We start from the raw sequence: 21,721 nt of genomic DNA, 5'->3' as shown, positions 1-21,721 counted from the left end.
GATGCTTTTCTCCCACTAGAAAAACCAAGCTGTACATATTAAAGTTAACATTCACCAAGTTTGCTGGACCGGGGTCATCCATAGATCCTAAGAAAGAATTTTGCATATAGTTGTCAAAACTAAAGAGAATAATAAAAAACAACATACCAAACAGAAAAAAATGAGAGAGAGAAAATTAAAATACATTAATAATCCTCATATGAACCTCATTAAAAAAAACCCCAAAGTTATAAATATGTCTATGTAGCCCTCAGTATCTTGATCTTCATACATACAGAGAGTTGAATTTTCCCACATCCCACCTGGGAGAGCTTCCTCTTCCTCAGTTTCCTACCCTGAGAAAAGTCACTCTGACCTGCTGCTCATATAGGCCCCTTCCATTTCTTTCTGTCACCTCCCTGTATGTAACTTCAATTATCACGAATAGAAAATTTTAGATGTTAAGACATACCTCTCATTAATACTACTTGTTGTTGTTTAGTCATTTAGTCGTGTCCGACTCTTCGTGAGCCCATGGACCAGAGCACACCAGGCACTCCTGTCTTCCACTGCTTCCCGCAGTTCGGTCAAACTCATGCTGGTAGCTTCGAGAACACAGTCCAACCATCTCGTCCTCTGTTGTCCCCTTCTCCTTGGGTCCTCCATCTTTCCCAACATCAGGTTCTTTTCCAGGGAGTCTTCTCTTCTCATGAGGTGGCCAAAGTACTGGAGCCTCAGCTTCACGATCTGTCCTTCTAGTGAGCACTCAAGGCTGATTTCCTTCAGAATGGAGAGGTTTGATCTTCTTGCAGTCCATGGGACTCTCAAGAGTCTCCTCCAGCACCATAATTCAAAAGCATCAATTCTTTGGTGATCAGCCTTCTTGATGGTCCAGCTCTCACTTCCGTACATCACTACTGGGAAAACCATAGCGTTAACTATACGGACCTTTGTTGGTGGCCACCCAAAAGATCATACAAGAACCGCAATCCAAAAAGAGAGAGGAGGAGGAGGAGGAGGAAAAATAGCTGTTGTTAAATTCCAACAGGGATGGAGAACCAGCAGGTGTTGTTGGACCCCAGGCAGTATGTCAAGAATGATGGGAGTTGGGAGTCCAACAAAATATGGAGAGCCACATTTCCCCCTTGCCTTCCTGTTACCTCGTCCTCTCCTCCTTCCCCAAATAGGCAGGAGTTGTGTGAAATGACAGTTAAACCAACAAACATGGGCACTTATTGTTTCCTGTTTGTGCTTCTGTTGCTACCGGCTTTGCAGTCGGTGCCCATAGGGGTGAGCTCAATGTCAGCCTCAAAGAAGGCAGCGTTTGGCTGCCAAACACAGGGCAGCAAATGCATTCCTTTTGACCTCCCGGATTTCTTCAGTCAGGGAATCATCTGTGATTAACATTCCCACTTAGAGCTGTGTGCTTCCCAAACAAATTTAGGTTAATATGCATGCAGCGTGGGATAATGTGACTTTCAGTAATCAGGGCAGTCAGCTGTGAGCAGTGCATGATGGGAAAATGAAGACTCTCTGCCGGCACTTGGCGCTCTCCAGGCACTCCTGCGATTGCTGCACTGGCAGAGTGTGGCATGAAACGAATATTGGTTGTTCACAATGTTTGCTTGATTTCCCTAGCTGCATAATCAAGTACAATGAGGGGAAATAGTGGCCCTTTACCTTCCTCCAAACGCCCACCTCTCTGTACTCCTGTTAAGCCCTTCTGGCTGGCAGGGCTGAGATGATACTTTGCAAGCTGTACAAGAAGCAAGACTGGGGTATGTGTTCTCTCACCCAGAGTCAGGGCTGTGTCTGGTTCCTGGAATACAATAGGCAGGAGGTTCAGTTCTGTTCATTGGGGAAGGAAGAAGGCTCCAAGGCTGACGGGGTCCTCAGAAAAGGACCTCCTGATAGGTCTGCTCCTGTGCTGATTCTGTTGCTAGGTTAGGTTCCAGCATCAAACTTTGACAATTCTGGTTCAAGCTTTGGATGTGCTGAGCAGTGCAGGATTTACGTATAAGCTAAACAAGCTATAGCTTAGGGCCCCACTCTCTTGCCCCCCCCCCAAAAAAAAAAATCAAAGGAAAAAAATCTGGATGTACATTTCCAAAATATAAGATAAAAAACAAATAAAATAAAACCTACATACAGTGGTATCTCAGGTTACAGACACTTCAGGTTACAGATGCTTCAGGTGACAGACTCTGCTAACCCAGAAATAGTACCTCGGGTTAAGAACTTTGCTTCAGGATGAGAACAAAAATTGTGTGGCGGTGGCTGCGGGAGGCCCCATTAGCTAAAGTGGTACCTCAGGTTAAGAACAGTTTCAGGTTAAGAACGGACCTCCAGAATGAATTACGGTAAGTTCTTAACCCGAGGTACCACTGTACAGCAAATGGCTTTAGATACCTATTAGGTCCATAAATTACCATATAGCATATATTCAATACAAAAACCAGTGGCAATTTGTTGTTGGCAAAGCACAGCTGGACATATAAAGGGCCCCATTGCCTTCAGTAGCTTAGGGCCTCATCAAACCTAAATCCAGCCGTCATGCTGAACCAAATCTGCAAACCAGTTGCAGGTGGTCTTCCGTTCCAGCAAGGCTGGAGTTGCATAAATACATCATGCCAACCATGATACTTACTATGCTTATTCATTAATCTAGGGAAACTATGAAAAAAGAGGAACTGCATCACCCTAAAAAGGCTGCAAAGGGGAACCCAGATTTGCATAAAATGTGCATATGTTAATTTAGATCATGTTGTTGTTGTTTAGTCATTTAGTTGTGTCTGACGCTTTGTGACCCCATGGACCAGAGCACGCCAGGCACTCCTGTCTTCCACTGCCTCCCGCAGTTTGGTCAAACTCATGCTGGTAGCTTTGAGAACACTGTCCAACCATCTCGTCCTCTGTCGTCCCCTTCTCCTTGTGCCCTCCATCTTTCCCAACATCAGGGTCTTTTCCAGGGAGTCTTCTCTTCTCATGAGGTGGCCAAAGTATTGGAGCCTCAGCTTCACAATCTGTCCTTCCAGTGAGCACTCAGGGCTGATTTCCTTCAGAATGGATAGGTTTGATATTCTTGAAGTCCATGGGACTCTCTCTCTCTCTTTTTTTTTTTATAAAATTTTTTATTAGGTTTTCACATTTTATAAAACAAAAACAAAACATATATATTTTTAAACTCTTATTTTCATTACCCCCTTTCCCTGACTTCCCCCCACCCCCTCTTCATACATCCCAATTCCAATAATTAGTTCAGCAAGTTCTTATCTCACATCTTTAACATATTATTGTTATTTTTAAACTTAGTCCTTTTTACTTATCCAAATTTAATTTATCCAATTCTCTTTTAAACATTAAATCTTTTTTTTTCCCCTAAGGTCGACCTAATTACCCTTCCACGAATTTCTCCCTTTGTATTTTTGTTAATTATATGTCATAATGGCCAAATACAAAAATCATAAAATTTTGAAATTCTGTTCTCCCCTCCCTCCCTATCCCAGTTTCCATCCCTTCCCAAGCAATTATCCTAGCCCGGATTCCTCACATCAGAGGCCTTCAAGTCTCTGTCAGTCTCTCTCTGCCGATTTTGTTGGTAGCCCTTTTTGTTGGTCCTCAGGTCTCGAAGGAATTCTATCTCAGTCACATCATATTTTCTTCCATCCAAGATACTTAATAGCAGTTGCTGCAAAAAGTCAGTTAATCTCCCATACTCAAGGAGGAAGTCCCAATCATATTTCTTTACTCTTTTGAATTCCAATATTCCAAGTGCTCCCGGGACTTCCTCCTTCATCTTTCTCATCTTTCACAGATTTGTAATCCAAAGATCTTCTTCTTTATTTCCTGACAATATGGGCTTCTGATTGATATTTTCCTGCACTTTTTCCATTCCTTCTTTTCTCTCCACCGGTTCCAAAAAAGTCTTTTCTGGTTCAGCTGCAGATTCCTTATCAGGCAAATCCTTTATGCATTCAGCAGAGTCGTTTGTTTTGGAATTCAAGGTCATAAGTTCTTTGTTCATAGCCGTACTCTGCTCTTGCAGGATTCCCACGATAAAAAACATTCTTTCTATCTCTACCAGTAGTTTTCCCTCTGCAGCCATTGTAATGTCTCTAGTTCCCTCTAGGGGGATTGCAGTTGCTTGATAGTCCTTTTCCAACAGCCCGTTACTTTGTTGTTTATGACTACGTTGTTTCCAGCCACCTCAGTTCAAAAGCAACACTTTTAGTTCAGAGAATTATTAAATAACAAAGTTCTTAAATTTTAGCCGCCCGTTTGACAGCTCCTTTGACAGCTGTCAAACTCCTTGTTCTTTTTCCTCCGGCTCACACACAGGACGCTCCCGGGTTCGGAGGGGGGGGGGGTTTACACAAAAGCTTCCAAAACTCCTCACTTTCTCTCCAGCACAAAGACTTCTTCTGTCAAACTCATGGAAATATTTTTTATCTAACACCAAAAACAATACTCTCCACCTTAGTCCACCGATCCTTGCTTTAGATCGTTTGTAGATAGGGGGGTGCGGACTTCCCTTTAGCACATCCCCCGGTTGTACCAAATTCAAAGGTATAGATTTTAAAGTCCAAATTCCATTCTACTTTCCAGTCCGAATTTTGGGGAAAAAGTCAGCGCTGTCCGGCCATGGCACGCGGCTTCGCTCCACTGAAGTAGCGGTCTACTCTCAGCACCACGCCGCTCCCCGTACCCTCTCCGTAGCCTTTAAAAAGGCTCTTCGTGGGTCAGGGAGGGCGCTTAAAGGTGCCCACCGAGTCACCAAGTCCGCAGGCTTCCGCGCCTGCGGTTTCTGAGGGTCCCCGCGTCGCCGGCGCGGTAGGACCCGTCTTCAGCAGAGCCGATTCCCTCCGGAGCTCGGAGGGAATCCGCCATTAGCCGATCGCGCTAACCCGGAAGTCCCCATGGGACTCTCAAGAGTCTCCTCTAGCACCATAATTCAAAAGCATCAATTCTTTGGCGATCAACCTTATTTATGGTCCAGCTCTCACTTCCATACATCACTACTGGGAAAACCATAGCTTTAACTATACGGACCTTTGTTGGCAAGGTGATGTCTCTGCTTTTTAAGATGCTTTCCAGGTTTGTCATTTAGATCATAAAGGTAAAGGTAAAGGTACCCCTGCCCGTACGGGCCAGTCTTGACAGACTCTGGGGTTGTGCGCCCATCTCACTTAAGAGGCCAGGGGCCAGCGCTGTCCGGAGACACTTCTGGGTCACGTGGCCAGCGTGACATCGCTGCTCTGGCAAGCCAGAGCCGCACACGGAAACACCATTTACCTTCCCGCTGGTAAGCGGTCCCTATTTATCTACTTGCACCCGGAGGTGCTTTCGAACTGCTAGGTTGGCAGGTGCTGGGACCGAGCAGCGGGAGCGCACCCCGCCGCAGGGATTCGAACCGCTGACCTTTCGATCGGCAAGTCCTAGGCGCTGAGGCTTTAACCCACAGCGCCACCTGCGTCCCTCATTTAGATCATACCCTCCAACATTTCTCCAATGAAAATAGGTACATTCTATTCTACATCAGGAAGCTTCTCCCAAGTTTCCGCCCCCCACCCAGCCACATATACATCAGTCACCTTGAGCCAATTAGAAGCTCTCGTCCTAACCTGCCTCACTGGACCCATCCCATCAAATCAAGGGTGCCTTCAGCTTGAGGAGTGTCTTCTGACAGCTCTTCAGATAGAGGACTCTCCTCTGTAAAATGGCCACTCTCAATTAATCCCCCACATAAACATTGAAGGTCTAAAGTAGGGTGGGAGCTGCAGCAGAGGAGGAAACAGCTATGGGATCATTTCTATGCATTCCCTTGTTTCTGACAGGACCTTCTCCCTGATCCAGCAAATTGCTTACTTCATGACACCATATATCAATCAATCTTCTGGGCTTTTCTCACTCACAATACAATGCGAACATAGGGCTTCTGTCTCATTAAATAAAATAGAATGCATGACATACAGCCGTCATAAAAATGTGAGATTTAGCCCGTGAATTTGCAGGGGCTTGTGTTCCACTTTCTGGTTTTAACTTTTCTTATCCGCTGCATCTCTGTTGATTAAAAGGCTTACGTCATGCGAAAGAAACCGTTACTTTTTGGCAGTTTGTTTTAAGGAGAAAAAGAATACTTATCACAAGGCAGGCTGTTTTAGTAGAAATCATAAAGAACGGATATTGAGAGACATTTCTTCAAAGCAGTGAGTCTGAAATGAGGCACGCCATTCCAAGCTTAGATGTGCCACTCTGTTTGCAGACTAATAACCCAGAAATGCTTGTTGATGGAAGGATAGAAAGCATTTAGGGGGAAGACACAGATTCAACAGGAGAAAGTTGCATAAGAAGAACTTTCCGGATCATGCCAATGGTCCATCTAGAGCATACATACTAATGGCCCATCTAGAGCATACTGTTCTCACAGTGGCCACCCAGATATAACTAGATAGAAGAACTAAGACTTTCTGGGGACCTCTGAGTCAGGAGCGATTCATCCATACAAGGCAGCAAACCTGGGTTTGCCATTGAGTGTACATTCATCATGGAAACATAGTAAATCCTGGTTCTTAGATGAGTGTACTTGTGTGCTATATCTTTCTGAACATACAGGGTTTGGGCTTGTCAGTTTTATTCTTCATTGTGTTTGGTGTCACCCACATATTAAAGTTTTAGGTATACATTTAAAAACACTTTGATATATATCCAAAGAAAAACATAATTTACAAAACTGTTCTAGGTAAAAAGTTGATCTGAGATTGGTGTAGCCCAGAGGCATGTAGTTCACAGGAATAAATTTCTCAAATGTATTTATTTGTATTTTTGTTTTTAGTGGTATTCTACTATTTGAAGTCTCACAGCATCTAGCTAACATGTCTTTAAAGCACCTGCAAATACAAAGTATACAGCTAAAAGAAGATAGGTTGGGGAAGTCCTGGATCACAAAAGAGGGTCCCAGTCACAAAAAAGCAGGAATGCTTCTAATTCTTCCAATAAAATCTTATGGTGAGTTGTTGCCCTGGAATCTGAGTGACCCATGCAAATGCCCAGGTCATGCCTCTTAGATATTGTACTCAACTCCCATCAGCCCCAGACAACATTCAATAGATGGTGGAAGTTGTGGTCCAACAACATCTCGAAGGTACCACATTGGCTACCCCTGCACTACACAGTCACAATGCCACAAAAAGCACAGAATATGACATTATAAAAGCTTCTATGGCCCCATCTGTATTTGAAGCAGGATCATACCACTTGAAACAGCCATGGTTTCAAACAAAGAACGTTGGGAACTGTAGTTTGCTAATGGTTTGCTGTGAGTTATTGTTGTTGTTCTTTAGTCATTTAGTCATGTCTGACTCTTCATGACCCCATGGACCAGAGCACGCCAGGCAATCCTGTATTCCACTGCCTCCCGCAGCTTGGTCAAACTCAGGCTGGTAGCTTCAAGAACACTGTCCAGCCATCTCATCCTCTGTCATCCCCTTCTCCTTGTGCCCCCCATCTTTCCCAACAACAGGGTCTTTTCCAGGGAGTCTTCTCTTCTCATGAGGTGGCCAAAGTACTGGAGCCTCAGCTTCAGGATCTGACCATCCAGTGAGCACTCAAGGCTGATTTCCTTAAGAATGGATCAGTTTGATCTTCTTGCAGTCCATGGGACTCTCAAGAGTCTCCTCCAGCACCATAATTCAAAAGCATCAATTCTTCGGCGATCAGCCTTCTTTATGGTCCAGCTCTCACTTCCATACATCACTAACTGTGAGTTATTAGGAAACCCCTATTCCCCTCACAGAGCTACAATTCCCAGAGCTCCCAGGAAGAGGCATTGGCTGTTAAACCACTCATAGCTGTCTCCTCCCTTTGTGCATTGACCACTAGGTTTGGTCATTGATTTAAGAAACCAGGAGATTCTTCTACTGATTTCCCTGCAATAGATCCTCTTGCTTCTACCTCAGGTTTGCCACCTCACCTTTGCCTTCTTCCAACCTCATGCATGGAGGAAGTAGATCTGATAACTGGAACACATAAATTCCATCTTCAGTTGCCATGAATTCTTGTGATGAATACAAAGGGCACTGGATATGCAGCCTGCAGGTCAGTCCTGATTTTTCATGAGGAATGAAAAGAGCTGGACTACCGTTGCCCCAGGAGAGGATGAGGTGAGGGGCCTACAATAAAGGTTTTAAATAACGGGATTTGTTGGGGTCTGGGCTTTTCACAAGGCAAACAAATGACACATCTAGTTGTGTCTGACACATTCCAAGCCTCACAGATTCCCTCTGCCTCTCCAGAGACTCTCAGCTCAATGAGATGGAAATTTCAGTCAGCGAAACCCTTCACCATGGAAAAGCAGCAGACAGGCACGGATTGCCCAGATGCCAACTCATTCTCAGACGGCACTTAAACGAAAATCAACATTAATACAGGAATCGCTGCGTTCTAAGACAAAACTGTTCCTTTACATCTTCAATATATATTTTTTTAATCACTCCCATTTATTTATTTGCATCCAATCAGTCATAAGGACAAATGTTTTTGTCTCATAGACAATTCACCATGTCCTATTAATTTACAGGGAGGAAAAAATACATTGCTTGCTGGTTGTAGATTTTTGTAGTGTTTATGCACTACTACGAAAGGCCACCTCTAACACCATGGGACCGAACTTGCTGCCATCATGTACAATTTGTTTGCTTTTGCATTCACCATCCTTATTTAACCACCTTTCCCCAACTCTGTTCCTTCTGGGCCCAGGAGGACCTACAGGGGTACCTCGGGTTACAGACGCTTCAGGTTACATACGCTTCAGGTTACAGACTCCGCTAATCCAGAAATAGTACCTTGGGTTAAGAACTTTGCTTCAGGATGAGAACAGAAATTGCGTGGCAGCGGCGTGGCGGCAGCGGGAGGCCCCATTAGCTAAAGTGATACCTCAGGTTAAGAACAGTTTCAGGTTGAGAACAGAGCTCCAGAACGAATTAAGTTCTTAACCTGACGTACCACTGTACTGAACAAGAGATACAGAAGTACTTCCTTAAAAGTATTCAGAAATGCCATCTTCATCAGTGAAGCATTTATTAACCCTACATCCACACAGTAAACCAGCTCCCCACTAGCTTTTATCAACTGTTATGAGCAAGAAACAATAATACTACTTGTTGGTGTGTGTGTGTGTTTTAAAAAGATTTTATTGGATTTTTACAGTTTTATATTCAATCAAACAACACAATATAACATTTGTCATATAAAAGAAAAAGAAAAAAACCCTCCCCATGACTACTCTCAACTTCCCCTTCTGGTTCTTTAAATATTTACTTCTTCTGCTTAATTATTACCTTATTTTTATAATCTTACTCCTTCATACTCTTATTTTCTTGTCAGTTTTATACCAAATTTTCCTTCATGATTACATCTCACAGTCAATTTCATTCCATGTTGTCCTTACTTAACCTTTGATCTTATTTTCTTACTTGTGTTTAATCCAACCCTGCTAGTATTTCTGTAAATACAGCATAAAAGGTTCCCAGTCTTCATTATCACTGTCTCGGATTCTTTCCGTCAGCTTCGCCATTTCTGCATATTCTATAAGGTTGACAATAATACCATTTGTTGAAGGCCAAACCCATTCAGGTATGTTGTCTGCTTCCTATTATCATTAAAACTAATCCTGGATAACTTAAACATCCAGTGCTCTAGAACAGTCTTAATGGTGGCATCAGTGTCAGTGACTTTATCCTCTATGTGCCTATCAAGCCTGCCACATCACACCTCCGATGGTTCCAACCATCCCTTCTTCCCCTTCTGGCCAAATCTCAGAAGCCCATTAACCACTCTGAACAGCTGTGCAGGATGACAGCTTGGTTGGAGATTGAGATTAATAAGGCTTCCTCCATCAACACTGCATAATTATGTTTCCTTGCCTATGTTTGCTTGTCTTCACTGTGAGTTTTGGTTCACTTACGCAAGCAATTCTTCCTGCTCCATCACTTGAAGTCTCTCCCTGTCCCCCCACAAGAGGCTCCACCATGTCGAAGAGGACCCTTCTCATCATACCTTTCCCCATTGAGACCAGGACCTTGACAGGAGCAAACTGGAAAATCCAGATCCCTCAGATTCCATAGGTTTCTGTTGGAAGACCATATTAATAGCTCCTCACCTTCATCCTTGTAGGTGTCTATGGTTTTCATCGGTCCAAATGTTGCTTTTACCAGTTTTTACCAGCTTACTTAAAGGATCACCATACTCCATATGCACACACTCAACTGCTTCTGTCTGTGGAACTGGCATAGTGCCAGTAGGGCCATAGAGAGTTCATTTTGCACTTGCAAGGAATCCATATTTTAGTGAGACAGCACCTTTTAGCTGGAATTCCTCGACTATTAATATTAGACAGGTGCCTTTGCTGCACTGTTTTCAAGGCCTGCTAAGAATGTCTTTGTTTAGGCAAGCATACACAGACACATACTTTTAAATTTATGTATATTTGGTTTTAAAACTGTAGATTTTATTCATATTTTGATAATTTTATCATGTTTCCTTTTTTTAAAAAAAAAAAAAGTCTGTTAGTTTTATTGGCATTTTCTAACATATATTTTATTTATTTATTTATTTTATGTAAACTGCTTAGAGGGTTTTTTTTTTTTTTTACATAAGCAGTATAAAAATCTTCTTAAATAAAATAAATAATAGTCCATCATGACAATGGGTTTACCAGGGGGAAAACCCAATACCATCCACCATTCATTCAGTAGCAAACACCAGATCAAAGATATATAGCATGCTAGGAATGTGCAGAAACTGTATGGCAATGTAAGCTTTTTAAAGTTTCCTTTGAGTGGGAGCCTCCAATTTTGAATTTATATGCTTGCAGTTTGAGAGATTTAATCAATTCTGGAGGGGCTCCCATGCCTGTAAATTTCATCCACTTTGGCCAAAAATTTCATCCACTTTGGCCCTCTTCCGGGTGCCAGCAATCATGTGTCAATTGGACATACCTAAAATGGTCTTTGTCTGTAGGTATGTCCTACTGATAGCCCCTTTTTAGATTTCCCATTATAGTGAATGGGGACCACAGAGATGCAAGGCAAATATTAGGATTTGTGCACAGCTCTACTAAACATGCATATACATTAGGATTATCTTTTAGGTACAGTAGTTGCGAGGACTCTCTTTTTTGGAAGAGGTGATGTTAATTTGCTATTGCGTATTTGAAGCCATAAATTTGGATATGTGCACTTGCAAAAAAACCAAAAGCCACAAAATTTAATTTCCATGCTGTGGGATTTGTAACATTTGTTTTCTTTATTAGTTTGTAAATAGCTACTTTTGTTAATGAATGCCACCTTTCCCTACTTCCCTCTTTTACTGGGTGAGCAAACATTTCCATTTTCTCTTTATAACTAGTGGAAGCAATTACCACTTTATATCGATTCCCTTTTGTTGGCTTCTAAGATAAACTGTACCATTATGCCTATATTACAATTTTGAAATACATCCTATTTTGCTGAAGTTCTTAGTAGCAGTCACCTTCCTATTCCAAGGTAATGGTAGTATACATTCTGAGGTCCATCACCTATTGAGGCTGATTAAAATAAACCTTATTTTAGACCTCCACCAACTTCAAACATTTATAAAAGGGTCTTTAGTTTTGGAGAATTCTATATAAGAAAGCTGAATTAATTCCTTCTGTAAATTTGCACAGAGATTTTGCTTAAACACTCGTAGCAGGAGTTGTTTCTTATGCAGTATGACATATTCCCTCATGAACAGTTATTTCATAGTCCTCAACTGGATGGTCAAACTTCACTTTCCAGATCTTTGGACCACAGACTTTGCTTTGATTTAGATTTGGGGCTGTTCTTTTCCTATTGCTATACAGTGGTACCTCGGGTTGACAACTTAATTTGTTCTGGAGGTCTGTTCTTAACGAGAAACTGTTCTTAGCCTGAGGTATCACTTTAGCGAATGGGGCCTCCCACTGCTGCCTCGCCGCCGCCATGCAATTTCTGTTCTCATCTTGAAGCAAAGTTCTTAACCCAAGATACTATTTCTGGGTTAGCGGAGTCTGTAACCTGAAGCATCTGTAACCTGAAGCATCTGTAACCCGAGGTACCACTGTAGTATTCTTACATCACCAGGATGAAAATCAATAAAATACTTCTTTAAACAACAACTCCTACAGTTTCAAGACTAGAATGGAATTAATGGTGAGGAAATAACCATATTTTGGCAGCAGAATCTTGGGCCAACCACTATGGATTGGGAAGTAGAATCCCAGGCCTGGCATGACAATATAGATCAGCTTCCCTCAACCAGGTGCCCTCCAGATATACATTTGGACTTCAAATCCTATCATCCTTCTCTACTGGTCATGCTGTCATTTGGTAGGTACTAATGTCCTTGGCCTGTTACAGAGTCATAAAATCCAACATGCTCTCATCCTACTATCTTCATGGAAGATCTTCCCCTCCTGCATGGTGGCAGTAGCATTAATGCAGTTAAATGATAACATCAGCTTCCATTTACATTGTAGGTTATTAGCACAGCCTGGAAAGAGGGAACCAGTTCGGAAGGCCACAAGGTCCCCACACCTACTCTAAAACAATCTGAATTGGACTAATTGCTACATTTGTCAGTGGCTGCTCAGCATGATTATTATTAAATCAGTTTTCTTGTTTTCATCCTCCCTTCCCTGTTCCTTTTTTCTTTTATATCATGTCTTAGATTGTAAGCCATACTGGCAGGGAAGGACATACCTACAGACAAAGACCATTTTAGGTATGTCCAATTGACACATGATTGCTGGCACCCAGAAGAGGGCAGAAAGGGGTGGAATGGGGTGGGGCAGGGCCTGTTTAAATAAGAACAATAATGCTTTTATTCTTTATACCCTGCCCATCTGGGTGGCTTCCAGCATCTCTAAAAACATAATAAAAACATCAAGTGTTAAAAACCTCCTGATTCAGGGCTGCCTTCAGGTGTCTTCTAAAAGTTGTGTAATTCTTTATCTCCTTGAAGGGAGGGCATTCCACAGGAAGGGCGCCACTACTGAGAAGGCCCCCGGCCTGGTTCCCTGTAACATTGCTTCTCGCCGTGAGGGAACCAGCAGAAGATCCTCGGAGGAGGACCTCAGTCCCCTGGCTAAGCTGGACACAGAATTTACCTGCGCCTCCATGGACATCTGTGAGTCCAAAATGACTCCCAGGTTGTGCACCTGGTCCTTCAGGGGCACAGTAACCCCATTCAGGACCAGGGACATACTAAACATATTAAACATGCTAAATGTCTAAAGACCATGTATGTGATGTGGTTTGGAAATCATAATGGCAGAACAGTTCTCAATTAAGCTAGTTGTACAGAGCTCAGAAGGGCAGTCCCAAAGAGAGGCAGCTATGGAAGTGAGTTGCTACACTGTTCACTTGACACGGTTGTCAGTGATCTATTAAGAGGGAACTGAGGAGGAACCCTAAACGTAACACAATGGAAAGGTCAGTGCTTGCCATAATAAACTGGTGCATGTTCAGAAAGTATGACATGGATGTTTGTGAGCTCCACTGTACATTATATTTTAGGACTGAGCAGTGAGGCCATGAAGTTTCATTAAAGCCACAGTGATGTTATTAAACCTTTCTAATTTGTCCAAAACATATCCAGCAGATTTTTCACTAGCTTGAGTTTGTGAGGGATGAAGTTTTGAAAACCAATAAGTGGAGTATTACAATAATCAATATGTGAAATGACAGAAGCATTAATCCTGGTTGCTGCAGCATCCTGACCTGAGGGAGACAAGATGAATCTTATATAGGTCACAAATTCTAAGTTAGAAGATGTATTAGGCCATAATGGGTGCTGGTATGATTCAACAGCGGCAGTAATGAGTAATGAAACTGACCTACTATTTACATGCTTTAGGGTTGAGGTGAGAGAACAATTTTGGCAACCGTGCCAGCTCCATTATAGCACAGCAGTTCAGCAAAGGGCAAAGCTGCCTAGAGAGAAATTTTTGTTGTTGTTTGCTCCTTACTTGCTATGATCAAAGCTGATTTTGCTGTTTATATAGTGCAAACCAGTCCAAAATGCGGCAGCCAGTTTTGGGGCTCCTTTTTAGAATTTGCATAAAATGCCTGTTTTAAACAGCTCACACCAGTTTGTGTCCAGGCCCAATTTAAGGTGCTCACATTAGTGTATAAAATCCTGAATAACCTGGACCCCAAATATCTAAAATATCCCTACAGACTGTGCTGATTCCAGGGGGAAGGTTACCGTTGGCGTAGTCAAAGTCCGGTCCTGGGTCACTAGCCTGGAATCAGTCCACAAGGAGCGGGGCGAGGTCCGAAGCAGGAAGCTGGGCGGGGACAGGAACACTGGAGAGTCAGGTCCGGGTCCGGGCAGGAACAGGTACTCAACAACGACGTTGCTCCCACAACCTGGGACCGGGCCGACTGGCCTTTATCTGTTCTGAGGCCAGGGGCGGTCCCGGCCCCTAGGAGACCCGCCTCTCTTGGCCTTAAGGCGAGCACTCCTCCTGGGAGAAACCAGTTCCCTTCGCCTCTCTGCCCTGAGCCTCTGCAGTTCAGGAGAGGCTAAAGGGTTACTGGGCCCAGGGGGAGACTCACCTGCAGGCACTGAGTCCTCAACTACCTCTGGAGCCAGAGTGGGATCACCTGGTGCCTGCTCCTGAGGATCCGGCACAGGTGCAGGCGCTTCAGAATCAAGGCCCTGCCCCAGTTCAGCCGGCCCTGGAGGCGGGGACTCCTGTGCAGGCTGGGATTCCTCTGGTTCATCCTCTGAATCGGAATCCCAGGCCATCACACCGACCCTCTTGGGTGTTGAGACTGGCAGGGAAGCTGATGCGGAAACACCCAGGAACCTCACCTAAATGCTGGAGAGGTTGCACTTCTACAGTCACATACCTCCACATGTGGTGGGAATGCCCCCAAATTCAACCCTTTTGGACATCAGTGCCACAAGAAAGCTGCAAAATAACAAAGCAGGTATTAGAAGCAACTCCAAAACTGGCCCTTTAAATATATTCCAAGACCACAATGCACACTCACATTACAAAGAACTCGTAAGCCACTTAGTCTCAGCAGCTAGGGGCATCATAACGCGACACAGGAGGGACCTGTCAGGAGTGAACATGGACCACTGGTACTAAACTGTATGGAAAACATTTCCCTACTGGAAAAGCTAACCAACAAATGGAAACTAGCATGGGGACAAACAAAAGAGGGTGCCTTCACCCCGATGTGGCTCCCCTTTATTACATATACAGCCCAACAACATAAATCCACTCACTGTTAGTTTCTGTTTTGCCACTGAGCAGCTGCGTGGAGTCACAGGACTCTGTTTACATTCCAGAGACCTTCCAGGCTGTTGGAAGTCTCACGGAGGCAGGAGACGGATGTGATGTTTACTGGTTTCCTGTTTCCTTTGTTCCTTTGTTCAGTTGCTCTCTGCTTTCATAGAGAGAGGATGTCTTTTTTGTCTGCGTAGTTAGGAGAATAAAACTCTTTGCAATGTAGCCCAAACCTCTCGTCTCTTTCCTGTGCTAGAAACTCTGCTGAAGAATGTGCCTGAGGCCTTATCAAAGGCTCAGGTTGTTAAACACGCCGGGAGGCGATTCTGAAGGACTTGGGGAAGAAAATGAGCTTTATCAGATTGGCCGAGCGGAGATCCTGACACTGACAGCATACAAATCGATATGGCTAATTTGACCCAACCCCCCTCTCAAACACAAACAAAACTCACTGCGATCAACTGAATGCAACCAACCAGGCCCTGGGCACTCCGACCTCTCACATCGCCAACAAAAACAAACAAATAGACAAATAATTTTTTTTTTATAAAAGATTTTTATTTATAAAGAACCAATCCTCATGATGCTGACACAGAAACTCCACATATGCACTATGCAAAAGAATGAAAGATCATTATCCTGCCTTCTTTCCCCTCCCCCTCTCCCCAATTCTTTCCCCTCCCAACCTCACAATGCCTATGACAGCAGTGTCTCATACCAAATGTAACTGACCTGTAGAAAGGACCCTGTGAATTCTATAGCTTTAAGGCTTCTGTTCTAGTTATTTGGCAACCCTATCAATGACGGTAAACCTATCATATATTCTTGTCTGCTAGAGATCTGAAGCCAGGAATTGCTTCAGAGATCATTCTTAGCACTGTCACTGTGTAAGAGCCAGCTGTTCTTTGTCTTTATACATCCATAAACATCTTCTGAAGGCCCTCTTGGCATTTTTAGGGTGCATTTTCCACCTCAGGCTCAGCTACAAAACATTTCAGTTAACAGAAGCATGGCAGCTTTAGTTCCGGGGAAAAAAGGCAAAAAGCAATCCCATAGTAACAATTGTTTACCCCCCTCCCCCCGAATTAATAAGTATTGATACAAGTATTATTAAAATGTCTATTTTTAAGTGATATATATATGAATGATTTTTGAAGAGGTAGCCCCCTGAAAGCGTATATTGTGCTTTTTCTTGTTAACTATTTCACATTTTTTAAAAAAAGTATTAATAAACCTATTAGTATTTTATTGCACCTGGGGAGCACTCTTAGTTACTACAGAAAAATACACCAGGAACTCTCCTTTGTACATTGGTGAATAGCTCCTGGCAGGACAGAAAATTAATAAAATACTTGCCTTTGGCTCCCTGTAGCTGGAATATATTTGTTAAAAATAAAAATAAAAAAATTGACATTTCATGACTAGCTAAGCATGGCATCTACATAGCTGTTTGAAATTTACCTGTTCTGGAAATTGTTTCATTATGTCAGAAGAAACAATAAGCAGACATGCCTCAAACCCTTAAGCAATTATTTTAATTAATTTGATTCTCAGGATTACTATGTGTATCGCAAGAGGACTTCCACATGTTTTCTAAAAAATCTTTCCTACTTCATAAATGTATGTTCATAGGAGTGCAGGGACCAGTGCTGGATTTACATATAAGCTAAACAAGCTATAGCTTGGGGCCCCACTCTCTTGCCCTCCCCCAAAAAAAAATAAAGGAAAAAAAAACCTGGATGTAGATTTCCAAAATATAAGATAAAAAACAAATAAAATAAAGCCTACATACAGCAACAGTGTTTCACTATTAATATACTTACTAATTTTATTTCACTTCAACAATTACTTTGATAAAATACATATTTTGTTATGTGCAAATGGCTTTAGATACCTGTTAGGTCCATAAATTACCATATAGCATATATTCAACACAAAAAACAGTGACAATTTGTTGTTGACAAAGGACAGCTGGACAGATAAAGGGCCCCATTACCTTCAGTAGCTTAGGGCCTCATCAAACCTAAATCCGGCCGTGGCAGGGACTCACCCTGATGTAGGATTTGTCCCTATTTTCACAAGGAATGTTGGAGGGTATGAGATTTTCCAACCATACACATATGTTATGGATATATGCACAATGTATGCCTCTGTCAACAGATAGGTATAGTCTGGTGTACAACAGACAACTTCTAGTGACAATGTTAGGAAGATGGATTCCAAACGGTATGCAGAGGTTCCTCGGGTTACATACGCTTCAGGTTACAGACTCCGCTAACCCAGAAATAGTACCTCGGGTTAAGAACTTTGCTTCAGGATTAGAACAGAAATCGTGCTCCGGCGGCGTGGCAGCAGCAGGAGGCCCCATTAGCTAAAGCGGTGCTTCAGGTTAAGAACAGTTTCAGGTTAAGAATGGACCTCCGGAACAAATTAAGTTCTTAACCCGAGGTACCACTGTACCATTTAGCCATTACTAGCTATAGTAATATATATCACTTTGGTCTTGCTAGCCTGTTTAGAAAATGTTTACAATGTAAGTGTTAAGTTGTGGGTTGACATAGCAGACGACACAGCGATTTCTCCAAGTAGCTCTTTATTTTGTAAGCTGGAATAGAACTGACTGCAAACAGCTCAGCCGGCCTGCTTTTATAGGCAGCCGGCTGTCAACCTTGTAGCAACAACAGCCCAGCGTTTCCCGCCTAAAATAACTGACGTGGACCTGAGTGAAAACTATCTACAGACCTGAGTGAAAACTATATACAGTATCCCCCTGCTGGCCCAGGGTGAAACTTCACTACATAACACCCCTCCCCATCGAGATAAGGCGTTAGTTACAATCGTAATGGTTTCCTTATATACAGCACTATGCGTAATGGTTCAATTAGGCACAAAAGCCTATCGGTTACATTTCCCATACTTAGACCAACAGTGATACATGTCCAACAACATAGTCCTTTAAATAAGTTGGGCGCTTGGAAACTCTGCCAGACCGCCGGGGACTGGTAGCCAAGTCCAGAGGGCCACACAGTTCTTGCTGAGGCTGTGGTGCGACCCTAGGTGACGTTGGAACCAACTCCCCTGGATCCGCTGCTGTGGGTGGAGCCTCCGCAAGTGGAGTGGTCTGAGTCTGTGGTAAGTCTGGCAGGCCCTCTGAAGCGGCTTGGTTCGGCTCCACGCTGGCAGTTTGCGAGGGAGGTGTAGGTGGGGCCTCGCCATCTGTACGTGTCTCTTCTTGAGCCGCAAGCGCAGTTGGGGGCACCACGGTAGTGTCCAAGTTCCCAACCCTGCGCCTAAGCTGGTCTATGTGCCATCGCCACAAGCGTCCGTCTTTGAGTGCCACCTGGTACGAGCGAGGTCCAGTGACTCCCACTACTGTGGCTGGCACCCAAGGAATGTCCCCCACATAGTTCCGGGCAAAGACCTGGTTTCCTGGGACAAATGACCGTGGCGTGTTGGCACAGCCTGGGGGTTCAGCCACGGCAAAGTCCGGGTGTAGCCGGTCGAGCGGTGACCTGAGGCGGCGGCCCATAAGCAGTTCAGCAGGACTCCGCCCTGTGGCCGTATGAGGGGTGATGTGTTGCACGAATAGGCGTCCACCACTACCATAAAGGTCCGGCCGTGAAAGGGGCCAGCCAGATCGATGTGCACCCTCGACCAGGGTGTCTTTGGCGTCTCCCAGGTGTGTCCCTTAGCTGCCGGTGGTGCAGGCCTCGACTCTTGGCACGCTTGACAGGCGGACACCCAGGCAGTGATGGCATCGTCCATATTAGGCCACCAGACGTAACACCGAGCCAACGCCTTCATTTTGACAATTCCCGGGTGGCCAATGTGCAGAGCCTCCAGGACGCGCTGACGGAGTCCCTGGGGAATCACGACGCGGTCTCCCCACAGCAGACAGCCGCGATGAGCTGAGAGTTCATGTTGTCTGGTTGGGAAGGGCTGGAACTCCAATGCAAAAGGCCCTTGTGGCCACCCCCTCCACACCCAGTTGAGCACCCGGCTGATGGTGCGATCCTGGGCAGACGCGGAGGCCACAGTGGCAGCCGATACAGGCGCTGCCGGAAGATCCTCAATCAGAAGGAGCGATGAAGCTGGAGCCGGGTCTTCCACAAATGCTGGAAGAGGGCAACGGCTGAGGGCGTCGGCATGGCCCATCGATTTCCCGGGGCGATGGATGAGCCGGTAGTGGTAGGCAGCCAGGAAAACAGTCCATCGCAGCATGCGTGGCGAGAGGACCGGTGGAGTTGGACGATCACCGGCGAGGAGGCCCAGGAGTGGCTTGTGGTCAGTGATGAGGTCAAAAGTCCTGCCATAGAGGTATTCATGGAACCTCTTCACTCCAGCCACAAGTGTCAGTGCCTCCTTGTCGAGCTGGCTGTAATTCCGTTCTGTCGGAGATAGCGTCCTGGAAAAGTAGGCGAGTGGTGCTTCTCTTCCGTCTGGAAAATGGTGACTAAGGACAGCACCGATGCCAAAAGGTGAGGCGTCGCAGGCAAGGACCAGCGGCCTGGATTCACTGTACTGTACCAGCACACTGTCTGATGAAAGGAGAGCCTTGACTGCGTTGAAGGCCGCCGTCTCCCGATGACCCCAGGCCCAAGGCGTCTTTGTGCTAAGGAGTCGGTGAAGAGGCTCAGCCACTGTGGCTTTGTGGGGCAGGAACATGTTATAAAAGTTCAGCAGCCCCAGGAACACCTGCAACTCCGTCTTGTTCTTTGGGGTGGGGGCCTGCTGGATAGCGCGGATCTTGGATGTGGTTGGGTGAAGGCCGGAGGCATCGATAAGATAGCCCAGGAACTCTACCTGTGGAACGGCGATCTGGCACTTTTCCCTCTTTATCTTGAGCCCAGCCTCTTGGAACCTGGTCAGCACGGCACGGAGGCGCTCGAACAGCTGCTGGTGTGAGTCTGCAGACACCAAGACGTCATCAAAATATGGTACCACGCCCGGAAGCCCTTGCAGGAGACGCTCCATAAGGTTTTGGAAGATGCCAGGAGCCACACTCACCCCGAACTGCAACCGGCGGCAATGGAATGCCCCCCGGTGGGTGACGATCGTCTGGGCTTCAGCAGTGGCATCATCGACGGGCAGTTGTTGATAGGCTTGGGCAAGGTCCAGCTTAGCGAAGACCTTACCCTCACCCAGGGAATGCAGCAGGTGTTGGACAACAGGAACCGGATAAGCGTGCTGCTGAAGTGCCTTGTTGATCGTGCACTTGTAGTCAGCGCAGATTCTCACTGACCCATCTGGCTTGACAGGCGTGACGATGGGGGTTTCCCACTTGGCGTGGTCAACCAGCTCCAAAACTCCTTGGGCGATCAGTTTGTCCAGTTGTCCGTCCACCTTAGCCTTGAGAGCAAAGGGAACCTGGCGTGGCTTTAGCTTGAAGGGGGCGACTTGTGGATCAAGGCTAAAGGAGATGGGCGTACCTGTATATTGCCCCAAGGTGCCGTCGAAAACCTCGGCAAAGTCTTTGACCAGATCCTCAGTCTCTGCGTTAGAGATGCAGTTGATGCCGGTGACTTCCAGGCCGAGGGCATCAAACCAGTCTAGCCCTAGGAGGCTTGGCCGCTGACCTTCGACCACCACCAACCGGAGCAGGCCCGAAAAATCCTTGAAGGCAATCCGGAACTGGCCAACGCCTACCACGGGAATGTCGTTTCCCTGGTAGTCTCTCAGGTGTACGCGGTGAGAGTCAAGTTGCCTTTTGGACACTCTGGGTACCAGTCTTTTGATGGTGCTCCATGACACGATGGACAGGGCAGACCCGGTGTCGATCTCCATGTCACATGGAGCTCCTTCAATGAGCACCGTGACGTTCAGCTTGCGTCGCGTAGGCGAGTCGGTTTGGCCAATCGTGGTTCCAGACAGGCAGCGGCAGTTGGTGAGAGCGAAACAACTTTCCTTGGCAGACTAGAGTGAAGACTTGGACTTGCGAGTCGATGAAGGGGGGGGTGTCAGACGGAGCCGATCGGCAGACCTTAGCGATGTGGCCCCTTCTGGAACACTTCCTACAGATGGCGTCTCTGAATCGACACTTGGCACGGGAATGGTTGCCTCCACAGCCGGCACATTCCGGTTGGCCCTTGGACTTCTGTTGGAACTTCCTGCGCTCCCGCTTTGTCTGGTGCACGTCATCGTCTTCACTGGAGGATGCCTCATCACTGCTGGCTTCTTCATGATGCACCGGAACTGGCTCCCTAGCAAGACGCGGGCTGCTGGACTTGCGGATCTCCTGGGCGGAGCGTTCAGCAGCTTCTGAGGCCACAGCCTCCTCAATGGCTTTCTGTAGCGTGAGGTCTGGCTTGGCGAGGAGACGCCGTTGCAGATGGATGTCCCGGACCCCGCAGACGATTCGATCCATCAGGGCATCGTCTAAGTCTCGGAACTCACAGTGCATTACAGCCTGTCGCAGGGCGGTGGTGTAGTTGTTGATTGACTCCC

The sequence above is a fragment of the Podarcis cretensis genome (assembly GCF_951804945.1).
Source record: "Podarcis cretensis genome assembly, chromosome: 9".
NCBI classification, from domain to species: domain Eukaryota; kingdom Metazoa; phylum Chordata; class Lepidosauria; order Squamata; family Lacertidae; genus Podarcis; species Podarcis cretensis.
The sequence above is the reverse complement of the archived record's forward strand: the minus strand, read 5'-3'. Positions refer to the sequence as shown.